The sequence below is a fragment of the Achroia grisella genome, unplaced genomic scaffold (assembly GCF_030625045.1).
Source record: "Achroia grisella isolate CSIRO2021 unplaced genomic scaffold, CSIRO_AGI_Agris_v1 utg1186, whole genome shotgun sequence".
NCBI classification, from domain to species: domain Eukaryota; kingdom Metazoa; phylum Arthropoda; class Insecta; order Lepidoptera; family Pyralidae; genus Achroia; species Achroia grisella.
The window spans coordinates 3,059,220-3,086,642 of record NW_026712592.1 but is presented as its reverse complement, the minus strand read 5'-3'; the positions used below and the strand labels follow the sequence as shown (position 1 = coordinate 3,086,642).

The 27,423-nt window shown below is 31.9% G+C and overlaps 1 protein-coding gene and 2 non-coding genes across 4 annotated transcripts in view; 2 read left to right on the top strand and 1 right to left on the bottom strand.

Moving 5' to 3' along the window:
* Positions 1–27,423, bottom strand: part of LOC131854444 (furin-like protease 2) — a 227,215-nt gene that overhangs the window by 45,312 nt on the left and 154,480 nt on the right. The gene's annotated exons all lie outside the window — the stretch shown is intronic.
* On the top strand, positions 3,233–3,303 carry Trnag-gcc (transfer RNA glycine (anticodon GCC)). The gene has a single exon. It is a non-coding gene; the product is annotated as a tRNA-Gly (tRNA).
* Trnas-gcu (transfer RNA serine (anticodon GCU)) lies at positions 21,080–21,161 on the top strand. Its single transcript has one exon. It is a non-coding gene; the product is annotated as a tRNA-Ser (tRNA).

Below are 27,423 nucleotides of genomic sequence, written 5' to 3'. Positions count from 1 at the left end.
TTGAAATGGAGTTTTAGACTTCAAAGGTTTTTAAATTTATAATAACAACAATATATAGGTATTTTCTATCACACAAAAATATACAACCTAAAAAGTATATAATTTCAAAACCATATTACATCATAACTGCAAAAATATTATTTTAAAATTGCCCTCAACAATCGCTGCATAACTTCAGATTTCATCAGATTATACGGAACCGCAATCTTGACTTGAACCTCATACAAATAAATTATTTTTATATTTATTTATTAGAACGCACCACGTCTTCATCTAAAACCATAATAAATTATGCATCTAAATATTCATGAGAACATACTCTTTAGATACTATATAAAATCTCTTTTGTGTAACTTGGTTAAATCTCAACCAAACGATTCCCCACAAACCGACAACAATATAAGTGTTCTTGTCCCAGAGAACATGCCGAAAGTGTTCATCTTAACAGCATTCAGTACATAGGGACGGAGCACATTACCGTCTTAACGTCTAATCCGACACACGTCGCACCAAAGGGACAATGTCGGAAATTATTACCCGCTTGCCTTACAAATTATCCGGTCCTCTGTGGACTGTACGGGTAACTTGGTTACACGAACTCGCGACGGTTAATTTACAGCGCACCCTACAAATTAATATCTCTGATTTGGACCCTTGTCAGCGCGGGAGGCCAACAACGGGCGCAGACCTTTCCCATTTGGACGCTGGCGCAAGTCGTCGGCAGCATGCGACACTGTTGATTTTTTGCACAACTATCATCGTGGTCACGGCACAGGTCCATCTTAACGTGACCCATGTTAGGATGAATGTAGGGGGCAACATGAAATTATAGAATAACTAAATTGTGTCAAAATTAAAGTTTTTATTGAGTTATCAGGTATAACTAAAAATGAACTCCGTATAACTAGAAACCTACTAAGTTAAATAATTAATATTAACTGTAGATATCATTGCTCTTATTATTTACTTTAAGTTGGTAATGATAATGTATTAATAATATAACTAAAACAATGAGTATATACGAGAAATTACACAGTACACAATTAGTATTATTGTAGTATAAGTAGACACAGATTATACAGAAAAAATATTTTAGCAAGAAAAATTTAGGCCTATATGTTTCCGGGTACCTAAACCCGGGAATGATGTGTAATGTGAAATATAGCATAATTAAAATTATTATTATCATTAACAAAATTATAATATATATTAAAAAATAAACATATATTTAAGTACAAAACAAACTCATTAATATAATATTTTTATTATGTAATTTTAAAGGCACACAAGCTGTATGCTTGTCTGCCTTTAAAATTCTATCACTCGATAAAAAGTGATAAGTGTCCTATAAAAATAAATGCCATCACGGACGTCACAAAACAATCAATAATGCAGATAATCACAATGTTCCTGATTACAGAAACAGCGAAGGACCACTAAACCAGCAAACGGCCCACCTGATAACAAGTGATAACAGTCTCCTATAAACAAATGCCACCACGGACGTCACAAAACAATTTTGAATAGATGTAGGTAATGAGAACATTTACAGAAATAGCTAAGGAATACATGAAAATGATATGCATAAAAGAAGAAAAAGCAAGTTACGACTAGTGATTACAATCAGTAGAAGGGGAAAACAGCGTCGACCCCATATTATGGGATAAAGCTTAGCTAAATAAAAGAACTGCGTAGGCAGAGCGTGCACAGCATCGCAATCGAATAAAATTTATTTTATGCACATCTGCGATACACAGCGGACGTTTTGGTGCCGAATCCGGTACTGAAAGATAAAATCAGAGGGTGGTATGATGATTACAAACTTTATCACACACGCCATTTTTTTATATTCAAAGGTTTTGTTATGTTTGTACAGCATTATATTTCTAGAGTGTTACGTAGATACTAAAATGGACCAACCATCTATCTCTCTATCTATATCTACGTAGGACTCTAGAAAGAATACTTATAAAAGGCTCAAAAATATACATACAATATTATAATAATTATATAAGTTATGGTGTAATTATAACTACGTCTATATTTTTGAGCATTTTATTACTATTTCTCAAAACGAAAAACGCTCTTTACAAATTAAGTAATTTTTTAGGAAGAAATAAATAATTTTAAAGTAAAATAAATTATTAGTCAGATGAAGTTTGTATGAATATTTGTTATAGACTGACAAAATTTCTGTGTAATGAACACGGGAATGTCTAAGAATATGCTTCATTGTATGTTCCTGACAGCGAACTCTGAAAAAAACAGAGCACAATACACCTCTGCAGATCGCAGTGATAGGTCTAATACACATAGTAATAGCCACGAACCACTCAACAAAAAAAAAACACAGGAATAACCCTGCGATAAAAAAAGAATAATAATAATCGTTTCAAAAAGTAATGGACCACTTCTTCGTTTTAAAGTCGGTTTAAAGTGCATGACTTGCGCCAACGGGGGTAAATCCTAGGCCGCTCCCGTAAAGTGCGAGTGACGACATATTAATCTCTGCTGGGGCGTTCTAGCTTTAATATTCAGACTATGACGTATGTACCCGGCTTGTCTCCAAACAAATATCACGCCGCGTCAGCTGTGATAAATCTTCGCTTTATTTTAGGCATATTACGTCAAGTCATTTTAGGCATATTAAGTAGAGAGCATTGTGGTTTAGTTATTACTTTGCTACGTTGACTTACGTCGAAATATCGTAAATTCGAATTTGGCGGACATAAAAAAAAATTTGTGTATCAAATTATATTTCTGGCTATCTGTCTGGTAATCGAAAAACCTGTAACAAATCACATTGACTACGTTTGGTTTTCCCTGTTGATGATCCCACATTAATTTCGTAGCTATTGATAGTCCTTTTCTTTTTATAGAACAAAATACACAAAATAAGTATTATTCAAGTTAGTAACTTAAGTAGAAAAAAATATGAACATAACATTATATATTTAATTAACATTATATAATTAATATAACATATATATTTAACTTACCTACTTAAACTTTAGCCTTCGACACAGATAATATCTTCGATAAAACAAATGTTTTTTTTTTATTTATATAACTCACCAAATAATTATAGAAAAAGTAATGAATAGATATTTATGTTATTTATTCAACTGGTCCATAACTATTTTTCATTATAATAATTCTGAAAATAAAAAAACATCTGATAATTACAATCCAGCAGCTATAAGGGAATGGATATTTTACACGATGTATTCAAGCATCGGTGGTTCAGTGGTAGAATGCTCGCCTGCCACGCGGGCGGCCCGGGTTCGATTCCCGGCCGATGCAATTTTTTGTTACTTTTCTTTTTTAATAAACATTACATTTCATATAGTAGATATTTAGTTTTTTTTTTTTCTAGTTTATCATTTATTTACTTTTCTTGTTTGTAGTGAATGGAGAGGAGTGAATAGGCAATATTGGCAGTAGGTTTTGGTTTTAATACACATTTTCCAATCAATTTTTATTTATATACATATAACGATTTTTATTTTGTCTTTGGCTGATTCTCTTTTGTTTATTGTTTGTAATTATCAAAACAAAGTGTAATGAAAGAAAATTGTACGGAAAGGTGAAAAATATAGGTCATACAAATTTCATATAAAATAACAATTACGTTGCCAGTAGGTACGCGACGCCTGGGCGGACAGTAAGTTAACTTGACTCAAGAGTAAGCAATGTAACAATTAACAGAACAAGTATGGTAGGATAATGTATGCAACGAAGCTATAACTTTGGTAACGCGTGGCATAGTGATTACAAGTACACACAGAGTATTATATCTAGTACAAAAGGTGCAGCTTTCAATTCTCAACCTATATCAAACAGCAAGACGTTCTCAATGTTTCGACTGTAAAAATACACAAAATCTTCGAGTTCATCATCTTTTTTGTTCAAACATACGAATCTAAATATACAAAGAATTGTTCTCGAAATCTAACATTAAAAATAAAAATAACGTACATACCAATCCCACATGTACATACAAATTTTTTCATTATAAATCAAAGTTATTTTCGCCTTATTAGGTAACGAATATTCAGAAACCTTATTCTTCAAATCGTATCGGTTATCTTATGCAGTAATCAAAATAATTTGCTGTAGACATTCAGTTTAATTATTTATATACTCTTTCTTGCACCAGATATATAATAAGAATCAAAATTAACAAAGTAATAGGGTACAAAAGGCGGCCTTATCGCTTATGCAATCTCTTCCAGACAACCTTGGGGTAGAGGAGAAAAGACAAAAGGTGGCAGGTAGGTGGCGCTAGAATAGAATGGTAAAACATTTAATTAGTTCTTATAGCTTCGAAGGTTTAACTCGACGATGATGAGCTACTTATTCAGTGCTTATTTATATGCAATATTCTTATTACTATTACATACTATTAGGTAAGAAAGTAAAGTTAAAAATAGGATAAACCCCTCGCGAACATAATATTTAAATGAAGGCATACCCATAATAATATCGATAAAGTACCTATCGATGTGGGTATATTCGCTCGTTTCGATGCGATGAATACATTAAGTGTGTGTGCGGCTGTGTCGCTCTATATCGGAAACCGTTCCGTATTCCGACAGCGTTTTATTTCCGATAACATTCAGTGATCACTTGAATATGACAGTCTGAAACTGCAGGATATAGGTCTATGTATAATTTTAGTGCTATTGGTGCAGTTAAAATAGCTACTTTATATGAATCTCATCTTGGATGTTGTTTATCCTAACTTACGATGCTCAAACTTAATCATTCAGTGAGGTATAGAAGCCCAGACTAAACGTTCGCCAAAGAGCGATGAAACTAAGTTCTGATAGATAGAAACCTAACTTTTCCTAACCTCACAAGAAATTATTTTAATCAATTTCTGTAGCTGCTTATGAAGCGGTAACTAGAATAAAAAAAGGTGTTCTTTCTCTAGTTTCCTAAAGATAAATTAACCAAATAGAAATAGATAGATAGATATAGAATATATTTTATTTGTAACATACAGTAAAGAAAAGTCATAAACAATAGAGTTAAGTAAGCAATTGTAACAAATGTCAATTAAGAGGAATTCTCAGTTGTTAACAGAGCCTACCCCATTTGGGATTGTAGTTGTTACAGCTACAACAGGAGAAATAACTACGGTGCACGAGTCTACATCGAATGCTGAATTACTGGTTACGGACTCAATACGGGCCCTGTCATGAGCAGGCGATGCGGCGGTGTCGCAAACAACACGCGACTATATTCCGCGCGCTCTACTGCGTATTACATCTGACATTTTACTCACTTTATTAAAGAGTATTGTATTAAATAAGACTTTTGAAATCAAAGAATAATAGCATAATTTGAAATAACAGAATAGAAAAGATATAATCCTTACACAAATAAACTTAATTAATAACCATTTTTCTATTGTGAAGAATTAATACAATATTTTTTTACATTACACGCCAGTATGAAGGCGAAATACAGTGGACGTAATGTAATATTGTTAAAACCTATAATCACTGTATTCTGCAAATAATTTATTTGATTTAATTAAAAATAAATATATGAATTTGTTTTGTTAAATGCATAGCAGAGCGATATTAATACAGAGGCTTACTTTGCGCGGTCGAAAGAGGCAGGCAATAAAATGAAATGTTTTTCAGGGAAATTCAATACACACGGGTATTTCTAAAGGGTACTAACTAGTGGCGGATAATTTGTTCCAGTTTCACCCACTTTGGTTTCGTGAATTGCAATGATCGAAGGTTAATATAATACTGCCGTGATCCATTTTTGTTTGCAATGATCCACAATATTTGATGTTCATAAAACTCATACTATTGAACGTTTGTTGCTACAGTTAAAGAGTATGTACGACTGCGTGCTCTTTTCTCATTTACATTTCATTCATACGCTTCTAATTATTGTTATTACATATTGTAGTAATAAAACACTATATCTGCAGAATTTATTTATTGAACTATTCTACAAAAAATTCGTCCTCGAGTAAATTAGAAAATTAAAAAAAAGATTTCCAGGCATCCTCAGCATAAATTCATTCGTAGCCTCGCGAATCGACGCCGAACTAGAAAATATAATTACCGACAACGACTTCGCGGAAAAACTCAACTTGAAAACGGTGAAAATTAAAAAAAGAAATAGAAAACAACCGGCCAATCACAGTGCAGCGTGTCAGAAAAATAGGTCACATCGGTGCGAGAATGCGACATCACTAAACGACTGACTGCACAACGTCATTTACTTTACTAGCAAAGAGGCTGGAAGTGTACCGTTTGAATGCAACCCTCACGAGAAGGGCCCTCGGCATTAGGCGCACCGGTGAATAACTGAAGCCGAGCAAATCCACTTCTCATTTCGCGAAAACACATTATATATGTATTCGTTACGTAACTGTGTGTGAAATATTATGGTTTCGTTGCATTTCTAGATTGAATTACATAGCTACTTACTGGCGCTACGTTAGCTTACTGGCGTCTATGTTCAATATACACAATACATTAGTAGGCAGCAGAATTCTTAATTCGCTACATATTATTCTCTTATCTAATACTAGCTACTCGCCCTGGCTTCGCACGGGTGTACTATATATATAAACCTTTCTCATGAATCACTCTATCTATTAAAAAAGCCCCTTCAAAATCCGTTAAAGATTTAAGCATACATAGGGACAGACAGCGTCAGCGACTTTGTTTTATACTTTGTAATAATAATGATTCAGCTTCATGCTAAACCAATGTTTATATAATAAAATACATAATAATACATTAAATCTACAATGTGCCTGTTCCGCCTACAATACATGATAACCAGGAGTAACCTGACATTGAGAGTGACGCAGATGGAGTCAAGTCACTACGCGAGTTTCCGCGTGTGGCCCGGGTCTCCACCAATATACTGTCCACCTTCATGAAGGAGGACTACTGGCAAAAGGGGTTTATCTACAGGCTCTACCATGGTAGATTGCCGTTGTCAGTATCGTAACCACAGAGACTATTTATATTACTATTGCATAGTTAGTCTATAAGGTATTTATAATATGAGTTATTAGCTTGAAATTAATATCTAAATAAGTAAATTTTAATACTGTATTTTTGTACCCTTGATCTTCTAATCTTTGATATACAACAGTAAGTAACTTTCAAATTATTTCATTAAATTTCCGCCAGGCATTTCTCCGGTTTCAAATTTTAATGAGCAAAATTCGACACGTAGCCCGCCATCTTTTGTTCCGATAGCAATTTTGCTATCATTAATGAACGAAGAACTCACAATGGCGCCGTCGCTTTTGTTATCTGTGTGCATTCTTGTAAAAACTCCGTCCAAGCTGAACTCGCAAAACTTGCAAGCACCTAACATGCAAGTGTAGTGCAATCGCGATAAAGGACGGAATCCGCTAAATATGGAACAGGTAGTAAAAACTACCATTTTATTCAGTTCTTTGGCTCACTACATTTATTTGTAACATAATACCTTTGGAACATCTTTAATAAAGTACATCTTTATGTTATTAGTATAACGGCATCCCAAATAAATAATTACAAAATGTTATTATTAATTCACGTTTGTCCCTTTAACTCGTAATCGTTTATTATTTTCTAACAAAGTCTATAATACATTTTAATTTGTTAGTTACGCATAATAGATATTATTTAGTAGAGTATCAAACTGGCGACAATACAATACGGCAAAATTGAAAAGAAAATATTGTAATTAAAGCTGTGTCTTTTGTAAATTGTAAAATACTAAAGTCTAGTCTAATACTAAAGACTTTAGTCTAAAAATCTCTTTGCTGTGTTGTCCGTGATAAGTTATATAAGTTCTATACTATAAATAATTAAGCTATCATTTACCCTAATTTCAAATATTATTAATAAAAATAATGAAATAAAAAAGCAAATAAACTCTTTCAATTATGTATATTATAATGATTTAAGTACTTTCGGAAGAAATTTAACACAAATAATGTTAATACAAATTAACACCGATCGAACAATAACAGAAAACTATTATTTGCTAAACTACTACAGACGATATAGGTGAAACTAAATAAAACGTTCTGAAATATTACATGGTTCAAAGCCAGAAATAAATTTGCAATGAAACGGCGCGGATTCTAAGTAATGCGAATCTCCAGTTCCGATAATCTCTTAATCCCAACAGGTATATGCCGTGACTAGTCGAACAGTGGAACTAATAGAGCTGCCCAGATAATCTGCTGGCTTAATGTTGCAGAGCATTAGCGAACATTCTGGAACGAGCACGACAATATCGTGGCAAATTACTAGGCTTACCGCCTACATACAACTTGCGGATGTCACTGATAAAATTTGGCTGACGAGAAACGAAGATGTTTTAAACACTTTTCACGGATGTATACAATTGCACGCATGGTGACTATACGTGACTATCAAGTGTTTTCCAGTGATAGTGATGATGGTTTACGTAGAAAAGACTAAGACTCGATATGGCAATTATTATTAGGGTCCATTCATAAATAACGTCACAAGAATTTCATGTTTTTTTAATCCCAGTCCTTGTTTCAGCTGGTCACATTTAAGAGACTGTCCCCGACCGCAATGTGACATTATATATCTTTCAATTTTATTAATATTATGGAAATAATTTTAATTTTTTCGTTAATATTTCAAATTGTATTTTGAATACCGAAACCTATTTGGTTTTGAAATGTTATATGATGACGTTGATGGTGCGGACGGTCCCCGCACCCCCTTTAAACTTGATGAAAATTCGAATTACCTTACAAATAGTTTACATCCACTGCCATCTCCAATTGAGTGACTATCTTAACTGAAGTAAATATCTCACTAATATAACAGTACAATAATAGTCTATATGTTATCTTTTACCACCATCTGGAATTCCTTCAGTGTAATAATATTAGGACTTTTATTATAAACATAACTAGCTGTACCCACGACTTCGTTCGCGTGGAATTTAATTTAATTTTTATAAAATAAAAGTAGCCCAAGTTACTCCTTATTACATCAGCTACCTGCCAAAAAAAGTCCCGTCATAATCGGTCCAGCCACTTCAGAAATTAGGTCATTTTGGTGTATGTACCGTACTTATATTCATATGCATGTAGTAAAAAACGGTTACTTCAATATTACAAATAGACACTCCAATTTTATTTATATGAAGAGATAAATTAGATTTTTATAAAGACAAACTGAAACACAAATTTATCAATGCAAACGTAAATGCAAGTAACAAATTCTAACTGATGTACATGTCACTGCAGTGAGACCATGAGTATTATAAAATAGTTTCAAATTGGTAGTTACATTCGATATTGCAAGTTCCACTCACTGGGGTGCTCTGCAATGGCCTGTAGCAAATTAAATTGCATTTTATCCAGCCTATAACTGTACTATAGTGAAGTCACTAGAAAGTCCTCTACTGGGTAAACTTCTGGACATAGATTTTCTAGAAATTAATACATGGACTGTATGATATTCTTAAACAATAACAGTGTGAAAAGGAATCTTGATCATGCATTTTTGTAAGAAAATTATTTCCGTAATTTCCCATAAGCTATGGTCAGCGCTCTCTATCATCAAATGTGTAAGATAACTAGGCCTGTTGTCTTATAAAATGAAGAATAAATCAATAAACGAAATAAGTGAAGAAAATGTACAAATTGTGTAGTCTAAGTCTATATAAGACAACAGACTGTAAAAAAATATCCTATACATAAAATGACATGTAAAATATTTATATAATTAAAAAACAACACAACACACTCGTTACTGGTCTCCTATCCACGTCACTGGGAATAAAGGAAAAATAGATAGATAACTGGCATGCATTATTCTATTCCTCTCTCCAGTTAATGGACAACGCAGCAAAAAATATATGAATATTGATAAACCTGATGAACTAACAAAACCTACATATATTTACATCGTAAACAAAGGCGAGTGTATGTATTTATTTATTGCATGCAATTTGCACGATCCTAAAGCTTAGTTTAGACTGTTAGTATTATTAAATCATTAATATTTTAACTTAATAGCCAGATCTAATTGGGCCGTAGTCTGATAAAATTATTATGTTATTAAATCTTATAGTATTTACCTGCTATTTTATAAGATCTGCAATAAGAAGTAGAATACTAAAACGTAGCCTTTATCGTCTATTCATGTTTTTCAGAAAGGTAGTTTTTGTTTTGTATATTATAGTAATTAGACCATAGTTTTCTACGTATGGTAGAAAAGCTATAACTTCTCTTTTAAAATAATTCATATCAAAATTTTAAAACATGATTTCTATTGTTTGAAAGAATTCGTAATCTTTTTTTATTAAGTATGGAATAAGACTAAGTGACATAACCAATTCACAATTTCTTATATGTTGATACATGTAGCGATACGTACGTACGCACTTAGTGGCGGTACTGATGTAAAAAGATAAAATAGTTTAACTCAACTAATTCACTTACTAAACCATTTTGTTATAAACATTTAGTGGCTAAATTACTTGCTACTCGCCTAATTCACTAAAGCAGTCCGAACTGAGCTTAACTACACTATAGTTAGTACTCAAACTAATGGAAACGATAACGTGCACACAAAACGAAACCCCCTAATTTCCTAAAGCGGGTAAGTAGAAAGTAAATAATGTGAAGCTAAACGCTCGCTGTACTGCGGCTGTAAAATTTAATGGTAGTAATCTGTGCTAATGCGGAGAATGGAATGGTGTCCGGCTTGTTTAAATGTCTTTGCATTTATAAATATTACAAAAATTTCATCAACATTCAATATCAACAAAATTACCTCTTTCTCTCGATTTGGTCTTATTCAATAAAAACTCGATAGAAAATTGTAATAAAAACTTTATTGCGTACGACTCTATATATTAGTTGAATACACCTTTAGTATTTTCTTTTCTTTTTAAAGTAATTTTAAGAAATATAGTTGTTATAAGGTTTCATCTAAGTTTTTTCTATTTAATGCGATCAGTGCAGCAATTTTCACCGTGTCGATACACATGATTCAGACATTTCATTATTATTTTAAATGTTAAATACTACTTTACTATTACAGTGATTTCGTTCACACAGTATCTAACTGCAAGTCTTGTACTTTTCTAAGCTTGGAAATAAGCTCTAAAATAGTCTTCAAATATTCTTTAGCATATACATATCATAACTAGAGCCATAAATTCAACTTTTCTATAAAAGGGATGTGGTGTGATATATAGTTTCCGAAGTCAATAACTCAACAAATACAGTTCAATGTAAAGTTTCTTAAACAAACTGCACTTGATGTTTCGAAGACAAATAATTGAAATAAAATATTGACACAAATCCAAATATCCAAATACGCGATATTGAATCGGTATAGACGGAAATCAAACCCGGAACTAGGGACTGGCCGATCGGTTGGATTGGTGCCAGTAAACGCGCCGACACAGTACTGTTGAGTCAGTCAAAATTGCAGAATACGCTGGAATTTCGATTCGTTCATAGTTTTTTGATGACTGGTATCGGATAAAACTTTATTAAAGTTATGATATTTTTTGTTTCGTATAATAAACCCACTTTTGTTCCAAGTGCCGTATCAATCGTACAATGTAAATGAACAGGCTTTAAAAAAAAGAAATTCAGTTGCGTTTATTGCCAGTTCTTCTCAATTGAATCTATATCTTCTCAATTGATGTAGACGCAGGGAAAAAATTATAATACAAAAAAATTTACGTTCATAAGCTGCCAAAGTGTCCTACATAAAAAAAAATATTTTTGATTTGGTTAATTTAGGAATAGAATAGAATAGAAAGCTACTTCACGATAAAAATAATAGATGAGACAGAGGTTCGACAACGACTCTCTTTGTACTAATTTTTTAGTAGTAATATTATAATAGTACTACCATCTTCTGTTATTTAATATCTTATAAAAAATATTTTACTAACTACTACAGATTACCTAATATAAGGATGAAGATAAAAAAGTAAAATATTGTTTTGTAACATTGTATTATCTACAGTTTTACTAAAATAAAAATATTTTCACATTCAAATGAATTTGGAAATATAAAAAGCAAAATACTGATACTAATGTAAAAATTCCAGAGAGAGATTTATGTGCAATGTTTGTCAAAAGTTGATAATACCTAATATTGAAATATGTATATTGCATTTGTTTTTAGATTTCAGGATAAATGCTGTTAATATAACGGAGCATAAAATATATAGTAATCGTTTTGTAAACAAATGAAACATGAATTAACAAGAAAGCCAGCGATTTGAGTTCAATCGTACTGAAAACCAAAGCCTAAATCAGCGGTTCCTTACAGACCAAGACAACCGCAGATTTTTTTTATAGTGTTTTCACGCACTTATTTATTCCTAGTCAATCACCTGACTGAGCTTTGAGTCATTTTATATTTTTGTAACATGCACATTCAGATTTACTGAAATTCAATCGTATTCTTATTTTCTTCTATAATGTATACTACTTGTAAATGAACCAATATGCGTGTACTTAAGATACAAATAAAATTTATCTTATTGATCTGTCTAACAACTTGTTTGTATACGTGTATTTTAAACTGTATAAATGGAACTTAATGTTATTAAATACGCATGACATAATACCAGAACAACGCATAATCCGCAATGGATATATAAGAGGATATTAGCCTATTTATGCAGTTCTTTGTATAATAACATTTTTAATATCCCGTCGACAATATGCACAATTGGATTAATCGGAAACGTGGGGGATAATATCGTATCGCATCGTATTATAAAAGAATTCATTGTGTCCAATTAATCTGTCGCTACATGAATGACTTTAATATTTTGTATGTATTATATTGAATTACAGATATCAAAACGTCATTATGTCATAATAAAATAAATTAAAAATATTACATTATACGAATATATTTGTAATATATTTAATAATTATTATAAGTCGTTTTTCATTTCATCACTTTATCTAAGGATTCCAAATAATTCCGAACTTTATCTATTTAGTCGTTCTTATTTGTTCTCTTCAATTATGACCATTTAATACAAATTAACAATTACATTTTGTAACACTGACGCTGAAACTTAGTTTGATATAGTAATTCTGAATGTTGTCTGTACCTTTATTACATTAAACGTCTATCTCAATATTAGCATCTTAACCGTATGTAATCTTACATCTTTGAATTTTACCTTCATTGTTACGTATAACACGTGTCATATAAATAGAAGTCATTAACTTCCAGAATATCAAGTATTTCCGACATCTTACCACGTCGTAGCACACGAAAATTACCTGCAAACAAAAAACAAATTCACATCAATCAAACAACACCGGTGTACCGAACGAAATAATACGAGCATTGAAACGCAAACGACTCTCCATCAGAACCGTTCGTTTCCTTAACATCCGTAAATATTTCCCCAGTCTTGACGTGTCTTTATAATAAAAACATCATGCCGGCGGAAGTTCCGTCTCCAAGAAAAATAACGCCACATTAGGCGCGATAAGTTCCCAACTGCGTACTATTCGCTCGGAATATACATAAAATGAGTACAATAAATATAGCGGCGGGAGAATAGGAGCAGGTGTGTCGAACCGGGGTCCGAGGGCGCCGTCTACGTGAAAAACTCATTCGTAAACAACAAAAGGAGAACCGACGTTATAACTCACGCCTGGGGGCGGCCAGGTGCTGAGTTAAGATAAAGCACTGACGTTACGCTCTATCCCGTGATTTAGATATGACCTTCTGAACGCAATCTGCATTAGTAACCGCCCGGGGGGGATTGCGAGCTCGGTCTCGCCTGTTTTATTGGAACTTAACACCTGCGTGATATGAAAACAGAAGAGGAAAACTATTGTGTATTTAGTGGAGAGAAACAATGATAGAATAATTGTACAGTCGCCAGCATATATAAATACTTTGACAGTACTTGTCGTAGTGACGTTATAGATAATTCTAAATAGTTTAAAACTGTTTAAGTAAATTGTATTCTAGTGACAATGGCCGAAAACGTTTACATGCTAGTGTACGAACTAAACGGCGATTTATTTTCCTTAGTTATAGGTCAATAACGGAATTCTTTGTATTACATTTACAAGAAATTCTTTGTAGGGATAAGTCCGCCTTTATTTGTGCTCAACTTTTTATTTCTTATTTGTACAACAGAGATTTTTAAAAAAACAAACATTTTACATCTTCGCATGAAAATCGTTTAAATTTTTTAAATGGTGAATTTAAATAATATGTTGGAAATGTAAATATTGAAACCCATACCAGACCATTAATACATAAAGTTTTTTTTATATACATACATCTATAAGTATTAACTTTATACAATCTAATTAATATTATAAATGTAAAAGTTTGTAAGTATGGATGTTTGTTACTCTTTCACGCAAAAACTACTCAACGGACTTTTTATGAAACTTTACAGTATACCTTATGCATCAGAATAAGACATAGACTATATTTTTTATTGAAATTTAACGCAGGTGAAGCCGCGGACACAGCTAGTAACGTCATAAATTTATTATTCTGATGTTATTTAAATTTCACATTTAATAAACAATTGCAGTAATAGTTACTAGAAATATTTGCGACAAAATAATAAATTCGCCAACGACAAAAAATTCGAATGCAGTAAAAAACCACGAACCTCATGAAATTCAGTGAGTACGAAGTTTTTATTGGATACGCACGAACTATATTCCTACCTATCATGTATATACGATGTTACAATGTGCCACCTTAGCTCCACACAATTTTTATTGGACTTATAAATTTAATATTGACAAAACGACGCAAGGTGTAGTCGACTACTATAATTCGGACATTTTTATATACATATATATATTTCAAAGTAGGAACCCGTTTCATTCTAAATTACTTAAATTTACATAATAATGACGTCACTCAAAACATGTTAAACAACAGATAGGTGAGTAGGATAAATATTTCTATGACGGCCTCGGTTTTGGAAATACATACATAATATACATAGAGCACACCCAGATCGATACAAACAATCATACTCACGAATACAAATGTTTGTACCGTGCGAGGAATCGAACCTGCGACCACCGGAAGAAAGCAGTGTGTTAAACCGTTAGAATTCCGAGGCCGTCTAAGACCTACATATATATATATAGGGCGACAATTTTTATGTAATTGAATTTAGAACAGCTTGTTTTTAGCTGGGGTCCACTTGATGGTAAGCGACAATCGGCGCCTACCATCATGCCATATATATATAGGTCTTCGACGATATCGGTGGTCCAACGGTTTAACATATAGCTTTCTTATAGTGGTCGCAGGTTCGATTCCTCGCACGGTACATGCATTTGTGTTTTGTATGTATTGACAAAAAAAGTGTCTATCTATAATCAGATACTGAGCTGATGATCTGATTATACGTAACACAGAGGTGTAAAATTTGGTCATTACTCGTATCGCCTGGACAGTCTGGACAGCGAAGTATTAACTCGTAAACAAGTAAGTTTTAATGGTCGTTGATATGTAGTACTCGCTCGTGAAGTTATGAGAGTTTAAACGCAGAGTATGCAAGTCTACTGTTATGTACATTGCTAGTACCACTACTCCACTATCCGATCCTAACTTATATTGTTTGAAAGTGTAAATAAAGTGAAAATAAACATATAAAACAAAATAAAAGTACAGTATTCATATTTACATTATGCTGTTCCAGTAACTACTAAAAGCATATACAACATAAAATAAAATTTACATTTCGATACACAAAAAAAGGGGCATTCTAATTAACAACCACAAACAGCAACCAAGTGTAAGTAGAATTTTGTATAATTAAATTAGTAGATAGACGATTTATGTTTTCGTGGAAAAAAACGTAGTCCATAGTTTACATGTTATGTACATACATATATATAATAACAAATAACAACATGAAACCTGGACACCATGTCACCCGTAATACACCTCATCCATTGTCATTCCTACTACTTACTATTATACTATCGTCATCTCAATCGATATAAGTAAAATATAATTTTTATTTCAAGGATTTTGACGGCTTCGTTGGTCTAGCAGTTAAGCACACCGATAGTCGCGGGTTTGATTCCTCGCATGATACATATTCACGAGTATGATTAGTTTTGTATTGGTTTAGTACGGTCATATTAAGATAGATAGATAGGACGTTTATTTGAATTCTTACTCATTACACACAATTACAATTCTATGAATGTGGATAATACATAGAACAACATTATAGTTATATGTGTGGGTACGTGAAAATAATTAACAAACAAAAATAGCAATAACAATTATTATTATTAAGGATATGCTTCAGATTCGGCCGCAATGTAGTAGTGTAAGTACGCCACGATAATATCGCTACGGGCGTTCCACTCGAATCCATCGATAGGGCCCGCACATAACGCACGTACCGGAATCAGATTAACGTAATGGCGACGAACGGAACAAATTATGCATTCGTGAGGCACAATCGGCCCAAATGAGAGGGCAATCAGCCGGTCCAACCGCGCTGTCACGGTATATTGACACGCGTGATGCTGAAACGGGTTGATAATCATTATAATCTGCGCTGAGGCTATTATTCTATGTTGACATAGAATAATTTAAATAATTTAAATTGTTATAATACCACTTATCTTCGTTAGTGACGTATATCCTAGCAGTAAAATTGTTAATAGTATAAAAATAAGAGTTTTAACCATATTATAGTTTTTTTAGTTATTATAGATTCAAGTTTTTAAGTATTATGTATTACGTCTGCATGTAACGTAATAATACAATTATTACTAAATTATATCCAGATATAATTCAGTAAAAATAGTATTATTACGCTACATGCAGACGTAATACATTCTTTGTTTTCATTGTTAATCTTCCTTGTAAGCATAAAAATGTCTGTTTTAGGAGCCTCCACTATTAAATAGCTTATATTTTATAACAATGCAAGTTATAAACTACTAGGACCCGTCACGGCATCGCACGGATGCATTACAAATCTTTAAATTTCTCAGCTTATTCTATACTAAAACACGCTTATTCTATACTTATACAAATAAACATTTCCCTTGTATCACTCTATCTATTGCTAATTATCATTTGCTGGAGAAAACTGCATTAAAATCCGTTACATAATTTAAATGATATAATGGAACACACAGCAGCGACGACTTTGTTTTATACCATGTAGTTACAGGATACAGAGGCATAATACTTTAGTCCACTGAAATGGCAACGCCTGAATGGTACCGCAGGCATACTAGATCACATGTCTGTAATGTTGTTCTTCTATATAGGCAACGGTTTACTGGTCATCAGATGGTCACGAATGACTAAAACTAAGAATACATAAAACAGTAAGAATGATCAAAAAACTTAAACATATTTACATAATGCACATTTAAAATAATCTATGAGCGGATGTGAAAAAAGACAATAAGTACATACGATAAACATTTTCCATAAAATCATAATTTATTAATAAATTATAAGATTACTATGGTACTAATCTACCATCGTATATATTTCAGTCTGAGGGATAAGATAATAATAAATAAAACCAAGGAAAGATTGTTTAGTATGAATACCTACATGTTATTGGAGATTTGATTAGTTATCTGATGGAAATATCAATTACGTTGTCAGAAACGTTTCAATGGTAAATCCATAATTAATGATAAGGCTCGCACTAACAAATGGATATAGTACTATCGTAATGACAACGACGACGGAAGAATTCATAATCGTGGATCGTGGGGCGGAATCGAATCACCCTAATTTCAGGTCACTCACTTCACGTAAAGCCGCATTCATGTGTGTGTAATATAATGTACCATACATTATATTATAAACAGAAGCAGTATATTCACTATTTGTGAAATTTTGTTAGAGGTTCAAATTTTGACTAAATGTTTTATTTACATAAACTAGCTGACCCTGCAAGCATTGTTTACAGGTTATAAAAATCTAGAGTATGGTAACTAATATTGTGATACGAGAATTTTATATATAAGACATTATACAATATTTTTAAATTTGAAAATGTATCAGTTTATCTGCCTGCTACCTTTTAATCGGATCTTAATGAAATTTGACATAAATTGGTTTGTGTTACGACATCAGACATAGGGGTATACCAAAACCAGATAGTAACAAACCAGATAACAGGAATAGAGAAACCAAGAATAAAAAAAAATATAATTTTTCGCGCTGTTAATTGAGCAGTAGAACTAAATAGGTTCAGATGAAAAGAACGACGAAACATATACGATTCGTGCGAAATTGCTTTTTAATCTAATTTTGCCAAAGACTCAAAAACGTTTAGGCAAAAACAAAAGCACCGGAACAACTAACTAATAGGCTATTCTTAACGACATAAAATGTAACACATTGAATATGGCCAGCCGGGGTTCAGGATATTTTTTTTCAGGATATAATGTTAGACGTAGACACCTATAAGAAAACAATATAAAATTTCTGGCTTTTAAGTGAAAAAAAGAAATTCATTGAGTTCCTTGCTAGATCTTCTAAATTGAATCTGTTTATTGTTCTAACCATGTGTTATGCCCACGAGTGCGGTATGGATTTATTTATTTGGTACATTCCTCTGTTCCCAGCTATAAAACTAAGCAATTGATTCCATTTTACATTTACCACTATTCTGTCGTTAATATATACCCATCTAAGTCACTTAGTTTAAATCATGTGTATCACAAATTTATTATATACAAAAAAAAATAATATATAAAAGTCGATAACACGGTAAATCACATTTCTATGTATATGAAGAAAGTTAAATAAAAATACGAAATTCGGAGCGAGACCGTAAATTTATCGCTCAGTCTACATTTCTACACACTTTCCGTTTAAACTTTGTTTGTTGCAAAAGTTGTATTCAATCTGTTCTTTACTAAATGCTAACTTTATACTTGTAATACTAAAAGTAGTTAGTACAAAGTTATTTGAAGTATACCTAGGTACTAGGTACAAATGAGTACTAATTATAATATAAACACAGTAGTATATCAAATAAAAATATAAAACGTTACAAATATAAAAAGAAGGATCGTTACAAAATTATTTATAGCTTATAATATCAATCCTTATAGTTTATTTCTGTGTAGTCCTTGCTTCTGAACTAGCATGAGCCGTATGATTATTACCATCTTCCACTTCTATCAAATTATCAGCTTACTTCAAATTTACTCAACACATTTCGATATGTTATAATATTTCTTCCCGAAGATATAATTGAATAAATAAATATGTTATAAATATAATAAAAATCTGCAATCTCGGGAGTTCACAACGGTAAGGACCTTTAAATAAGAGTTACCGAACTCGCGAGAGTCGTTAAAGAAGCCTTTTAAAATCTAGAAGAACAATAAATTAATACGAGTTCATTTCACCATAAGTAAATCAAACGTTACCTTTTCCATTCCAACTTTATTTTCAATAAAAACGCCATTAAGGACGAAAATTCGGGTGCCGGCAAAGTTTTACGGGCTAAAATCAGAGGTACTGGTGAAGTAATTTTTGATGCTCGGGGGAACAGTTTTGTGTTAGTGGCAGGTCAATCGACGTAAAGTGGAAATGATTATTGACGTTCCGTTTCGAAATATGTCAGGTACGTGGACATTAGTGCACATTTATCATAGGAGGATGCAACTTGGCAATCGTACATTTTAGTAATAGCACGGAAGAGATGAGACAGGGAAATGGAAGGATGCAGATACAATGAAATACCTATTGAATACAGACTAAATTGTACGGTCATATATTACCTACATTTCGGGAAATTTATTATATCATTTACCAAAATTAAGAAGTAACTAATTTTAATCGAATTACCAAACAATATGAATTAGCTGTAAAAGTAATATAATGCAATAACAATAATAATAAATTAATTTTTACCTCGAATACCAGTCGAGAGACCTCTAACTTTCCGAAGCTCTAAATTTTGAATTTAAAGTAATTCTGAAAATAGTCTATAAAAATATACAATTTTTATAAACGAAAACATTGATTGTTAGAAACATAATTATTTACTAGTTGTAATAAATAACAGTAAATTAGCTAATCAGAACTGGAATATCTAGCTAATATAATCTCTTTGTACACATCTGTGATACATAACCGGCATTTTTTGTACCAAAATCGGAACTCAAAAACAAAAACTGAGTGTGCTATAATAACTTCAAACTTTATCAAAATCGACAAAGTTTATGGTGTATAGCACCAATTAAAAGTGTTCTAAGCTTAAATAAATTTACACCTTACAGTGCAACAAATTACTAACTGCTTCCTTTAACTTGCAATAAGTAAGTAATAGAAACAACTAAGTTAAAATTCAAAATACTTCACATACCACTAGCCTTCTTTTATAACAATTGGATAAAACAACTGTTGCCAAAAGAAGGTTAGATGTTTACTTTTTACCTGAGTGAAAATTGAATCTATATAGATATGGTATATCTGAGAGTAGGTGATGACCATGGATACGTAACATGATGGTATTTTATAAATTACTGGCTAACCGTTCCGGATTCGCACGTGTGTATATGTATTATACCTACATATAAAACATCCTCTTGTATCACCCTTTCTATTGCTAAAAAATGTATTAAAATCCGTCGTGTAGTTTAAAAGATCAAAGCGAATAATCAGCGGTAGCAAATTCATTTTATATTGTGTAAAATTACGTTTTTGACCTTTGACATTATTTAACAATTTCATAATATACTTATGTCCATAAGTAGGTAAAATATAGATCAATTGTTTTATATGTATGTTGCAATACTTACTTTTTCTGTATAATCTATTTTCTATAAAATGAAATAATTTGTTTATTTAAAAAGAACTAGTTTTGATTACTCCGCTACTATATAAAATTGAACATAGCATTACGGTAAAATATTAGGTAAAAGTGGCTGCAGACTCGTATTTCAAATAGGTTTATACAATATGCGCACGAGCAGACAACTGGCTAAATATGGTAAAATGTAGAATTATGCCTATTACGGATAGCGCATCGCAATTTAGAAAGGCCTTCACATGACGAGGTGGCCGAGAGGTTAAGGCGTTGGACTGCTAATCCAATGTGCTCTGCACGCGTGGGTTCGAATCCCATCCTCGTCGATATTTTTTAATAATGCTGAGTATGTGTTGCAAAAACAATGTCTAATTATATTATAGACATAAAAATGTTGCTATAGACATTATTTTTTTACTTCACTTTTTTATTATATAGCTTATACTAAATATGTCAAACGACAAATTGTATATCCATAATTATTATTATTATTATATATGTTAAATATAAAAATATATTTTAAATAAATAATTTATATCGCAGTATTTATTATATATTATTTTAATTACAAATTGTGTTGTAAACCAGGCGAAATATTTCTATTTTATATTTCTACGTTAATTACATAATCGATTTAACTTGCTTTAAAATTCAAAAACGACATAGGTTATTTTATTAGGATAGATTTCATACACATTAGGAGGCTTATTATGTACCATACAACCTGCAAAAAATCGAACTATCGCTAGAAATCTAATGCCTTACTTTTGATACCAATAACAATATGAGATGTGATATATCTTGCAATAATTTATATAACCTAAAAATAACACCACAATGTAAAACAAAGCTGAACAATAAATATAACAATGCTCTAAATTTTAAGGCGTATCTACATCGTTAACATAAATCGATTCAAATCGAAAAATAAAGGTTGGCAACATTGTAAATTCAAGAGACGTGCTGAAAAAAAATTAAGGGACGCTATATTGAATTTGGTACGTCGTATAATTCGCTTTGTTCGAAATTAGATAAATTATTTCCACAAAAAGATTCGTACAAAAGAGGCCAGGGAATGGGAAGCAATAAACATTGCGAATGTCAAATTCACTCCGAATGGTAAATCGACGCGTCTAAGACATGCCATCTCTGTATGGAACCACCAGAATGATACATACGGATACTGAAATACTTCTCTTTGATACGAAATATTAATAGACATTGCGAATAAAGTAGGTACAATTTTATTGGATCAACTTTCAAATAACAAAATGAAGAATATACATAGATAAAACTTAACTAAGTTGCTCAACGATGTTCACTAAATCAATCCCTGAAGCTATAATTTCAGTATAATATTAAACCTAAATTATAATTATATGAAGCAGCTTGATCAAAAGTTTTGATAGATATACATCAAAACTATTATACTTAATAAGTTCTTAACAGTATCTCATCCTTAGTACAACAAGATTTTAGTTCTAGAGATAAATTAAGGAATTTTAGAATCGACCTGAAGTTAATTATTAAATTGTATGTAATCTATTAATAAAATAATCATATAATAGATTGATTAAACACAAATCGTGAATTAATTTCATGCTGTGTAAATAACACAATACATATTCATTTACACAGATGTTAAGTATATAAATGGTACACTGGCAAAACAAAGATAGTAAGCAACATAACTCCCTTAATAAATGTAAAGACAAAACAATAATCGAATGGAGTAATTAAAAAGAAGATTATGACAGATGTGGTTCTGGAGAAGATACAAAACAATCTAAACGACATGACCATTGTTGTCACCGTCAACCAGACGGCAACCGCTCGTGTGTCACCTCGCTCGGTGTAGGATCACAGTCGCGCGGAAATGGCTTTGTTTCCTTCGTAGCGGCTATAGCGTCGCGCCCATCCGCCGGGAAATAAAATAAATGAATATCACATTATGGGGGGTTAAGTAAAAATAACCTCCTCAGATGTTAGAGCGAAACTGTATTAAAGCCGTCTGGTGGGAAAATTAAATTGGGGGAAATTTTCTTTCTCTCCTCTTGCATCTTCACTTAGTGTTGTTTGAAGAGCTTTGGGGTTTTTACCTTAAATATTATACGGCTGTTCCATTTTTTTATATGTGTATATAATTAAAACTAATGATTGAGGAAGTCAAATGGTTAATATAATTATTTAAGGTCTCTATATCATTAGTTGCAATTTGCGGAAACCTTATCTTACAAAATTCCCACTTTTTGCGTTCAACATCATTTATAAAGTTTTTTTGAATAACATAAAAAAGAACGAAACCTTCATTAATATATAATAAAAAAATATGCAGTTTGATACATACTCGTACTTATGCTTCGATAATGGTTTGGTTTCTAAGTTACTATATATCCTGGGGAAACACAATTTTAATTAAAAAATAATTAAACATTTTATAACATTTTTTATACATTTTATAATATTCTACGTCTATGGCTATACTACCTTAAGCCTATTAAAATCGTCTTTAACCAGCGAGTCATACAACAATATATATATATCACTGTTAAAGAATATATTAATGAATTGAATTTAACAGCGTATCAATAAAGAAAATCAAAACCATTTACTTAAAACCGTGTGAGAATAAAATTGTCCCGACCGAAGTCGAATCTCTAGTGAAATGTAAAAGTAAATGTACAAACTTCCGATAAAACTACACACTTATTCATTTCGCGGATGGCTACGTTCACATTTGCTACGTTGAGATTATCTGCGAGCAAAAAATAGAGCGCCTCCTTCAATTGTGTGTTTTATTGTAAGGTAGAAGGGTTCATAAATGTTCATCGCCAGTTGCAGGCATCGGTGCCTCCCTGACGTACTCCAGCGCAAACATATCAATGTTGGGATATTCTGAATATTCATCAGAATGCTGCACGTTCCACCAATCCTGAGTGCGTGCAATGTAAATAGTAAACACCGGTAAAAATTCCTGTATATTTCGACCTAAAAATAGTTAGGGTTGGCAAATGCGAAAACAGAACTTGGTGGGATGTGAATAGTGATTTATTTACCTCGAATTTGTTGATGTTAATGACATTACTCGATTTCCGTGAAAATAATACGTACCAGTAAATAATCACGACATAGAGATATCTTCTTGATGAAGCATTGAGGTAAATAAGACGTAATATTCTATTCAACTCAGGGTTTTCTATGAAAAGCTATTAGAACGCTAATATTCATTTCATATTAAAGCAGAATGTAGATATTTCTAATAATATTTTAATTATCCTTTATTGAGAATATTATTAAAAACTGTTGTTGTTTAGACTTCAAAGTAAACTATTTATAAATATTTCAATTGAAGGCAACATAATAAATACTAATAATCTCTCTTATAAATTCTTGTAAAGAAGAAATCTTAATTCTATACAAGAATTTATAATTATTTCATCTGAAATAAGGCCATCGTATTATCCTATTCTGTTTTAAATGATTAACTAATTTCATAAAGGCTATTCTATACCTATGTATTTTTATGTGTTCATCAGTATCTTCGACAATACTTCCTTAAATATACGAGTACATTACATAGGCATGTGTATTCCCGAGGTGGCCTATTGTCACCAAGTCAAAATCTGATAATCTGATATCAGAAAGTAAATTTGATTGAATTCTTCAAATATTATTGTTTGTTTGAGATTTCAAATTAAGTTATTTATTACAGATATTTGTCTCTGGGAATTATTATTTATCGTTAAATCACTAATAATTCAAATCGATTTTTCGTGGCCAATGCGTATAATTATTTATAGTGTAAATACTGTAAGAGATGGGCAAGAGTATTAACTGTACGTATAGCTTTTTATTTATAATTATCAATAATGTTAAAATTTTAAAATTTTAATTTTAATTAAAATTGTTATTTCAAAATTTGAACATAACCTAAGTAGCAACCCTATTCAGTTCCCTGAGTATGAGCACCAGTTCTCATACATGATCGCTATATTGAAAATACAAGTGCAAATATTAAGAGCCGCTCGCTTTTTAATGGAGAAAATACGAAACGAGTTATTGTTTTTTACATCGCTAAGCTGATGATCTATTTCGATGATTAACGAATGCTTGTAATTGTTAATTATATAGAAATAACAACATAAGTTGCTTATCATACTAAAATTATTTATGTAAAAGTCGATCTGTCTGTCTGCCTGTTACATTTTCAGGACTAAACTAAGAATACACACAGACACAATACACATAAAATCAGGTCTTTAGATAGATAGTACATAGGGTTACAACTAAAAAAAAATAATCTAGGAACTTTTTCTTCTTTGAACAAGGGGTGTTGCAGGGGATCGAAGTTTAGGCATCCATCATACATCTAATTGGGTTCTATTACGTTGATAATGTTCTCTAAAAACAGTTTGTCTCTTATGTATCTTCAACAGCCTTTAATTAATTTTTTATTATAATTTGTACATTAAGTACATAAACAACATAAAATTTAAATGAACCACCACAAAAAGTACACAATAAGCCATGTCGTGAGTTAGCGATTCGTTCCGATAATTCTGTTATCGGTAATTCAAAGGCAGAGATCATATTCAACGAGTATAAATTACTACTTCGTGTCGAATGCACTCTGTCACGTGAACACGAATCATTTCACACGCGATATTTACTTGGTTGGCATAAATAGACGAATTCATTTATTTATTCGCCATGTCCGTTTATCAATATAAGTCAATTGCAAAATGAAGCATAAATATAGTATAATAAGCCATGTAATAATAAATAACTTGGACAATTAACATAGCGCCATCTACTCCCACGGTAAGCAAAGCTTGTGTCTTTTGTGATTTTTTTTTAAATACATACATAATATATACAGATAACACCCAGACTGATATAAACAGTCATACTCATGAATACAAATGTTTGCACCGTGCTAGGAATCGAACCCGCGTCCATCGAAAGTAACGCGGTAATGTAGACCGCTAGACCACCGAACCCTTTAATTGTCCAGGGTTATTTATTTATTATTACAGAGAGTATATATATATATATATAAAGTCAAAGTCAATCCAGTGGACCGTAAGCTTTATATTCCAACGGTTTATATAAGTTTAAATAAGTTAGCTAACCAATATACCTTCTACAAACAAAGACTAGTAGATACATATATTACAGGATTTGAAAATTATTAAAAGGAGTCTATTATCTCATTTAAGCATCCCGGAACTTCTATACTTCTTATAATTTCTATAAATTGATAAAATAGGATGGATTAGTAGAAACTGAAACTATTGATGCTATAGAACATAAATGGTTGATATAATGATGACGAACGGAAGCGAAACATGATTGAAATTAACCAGCGCTTTATTTATTTTCCATTCCCTGGCCGGCAGTAAATGTTAAACAATAGTCGTAAATCAAATCCATGCTTTATTGAACGGCAATATTTTCAGTTTGATTGGCTTTATTGAAAACAGAGAACACAGCTTGAGCACCTGCGGATTTAGCCTACGCAGCAAACATTAATCAAGTCAGATTGGTCAGTATGTTATGTACTATTTATATATTTACTATTCGACTTTGTTTTTACCTCAAAAACTAGCTGTTACCCGTGACTTCATCCGCGTGGCATTAACCTTTTTTTATTAAAATATATATAACATCTCTAAGATAAAGGTAGTCTAAGTTACTTCTTATAACAATAAATATCTGTGAGAGATAGAAAAAGTTCCGTCAAAATCGGTAAAGAAATCAATTTGAGACAACATGACGTAACATAGATAGACATACAAAATGTAGTATAGCTGAAAATCTTATATTTTGAAGACCATTAAAATTACATAAATGTAGAAATTATACTTTCTATTTCTTTTATTCTTTTCTTATACACATCACTTCAGCTAAGAACAAACCTTGCCTAGAAACAAGCCCTTCAACCTTAACGCATTACGAGACTTAGTATTGGTTTTTGCTTGTTGGAATATAGAGGCGTCGATCATTTCTACGAAATAGGTAAGAAGACCACTAAAACTGATCCCCCGCCCTCTCAATTTCCAGGAGCACGTCAAAGCTATGCCTAACCGTGTGAGCTCTAATTATAATGGTGTTGTTGCTGTTAGGCATTTACCTGACGCTTGCGTGTTATGGATTAAACACGTATTTTGTATGTAGGCTACGTCACGTGGCGTGTTCACACGACTAACATCAAGAATCCATACATAATAAATATGTCGGTCGAGAATCATGTTTATAGATTGAACTTTCGGGGATTATGTCTTGACGTCACAAGTAATATTTTTTTGTTATATAAGTGAATATATTATTACCTCTCTATTTTCTATACTATTGGAATAGCACTGGTATATAATATTGACTGTTTTCCGCTGGTTTGACGTGGCAATTTTTAATACCCTGATATCCGGATATGGTAGGATATCTACATCATACAAATAACCTATTCCCGCCCTACTTGTTTAGACCATGTCTTAATCAGGACTCTCATGATAAGTTTCATTATAAAAATAAAGATGATATCCTATTGAAATAATTACAGAAGCAGAAATAACTTTATCATATTTTAGA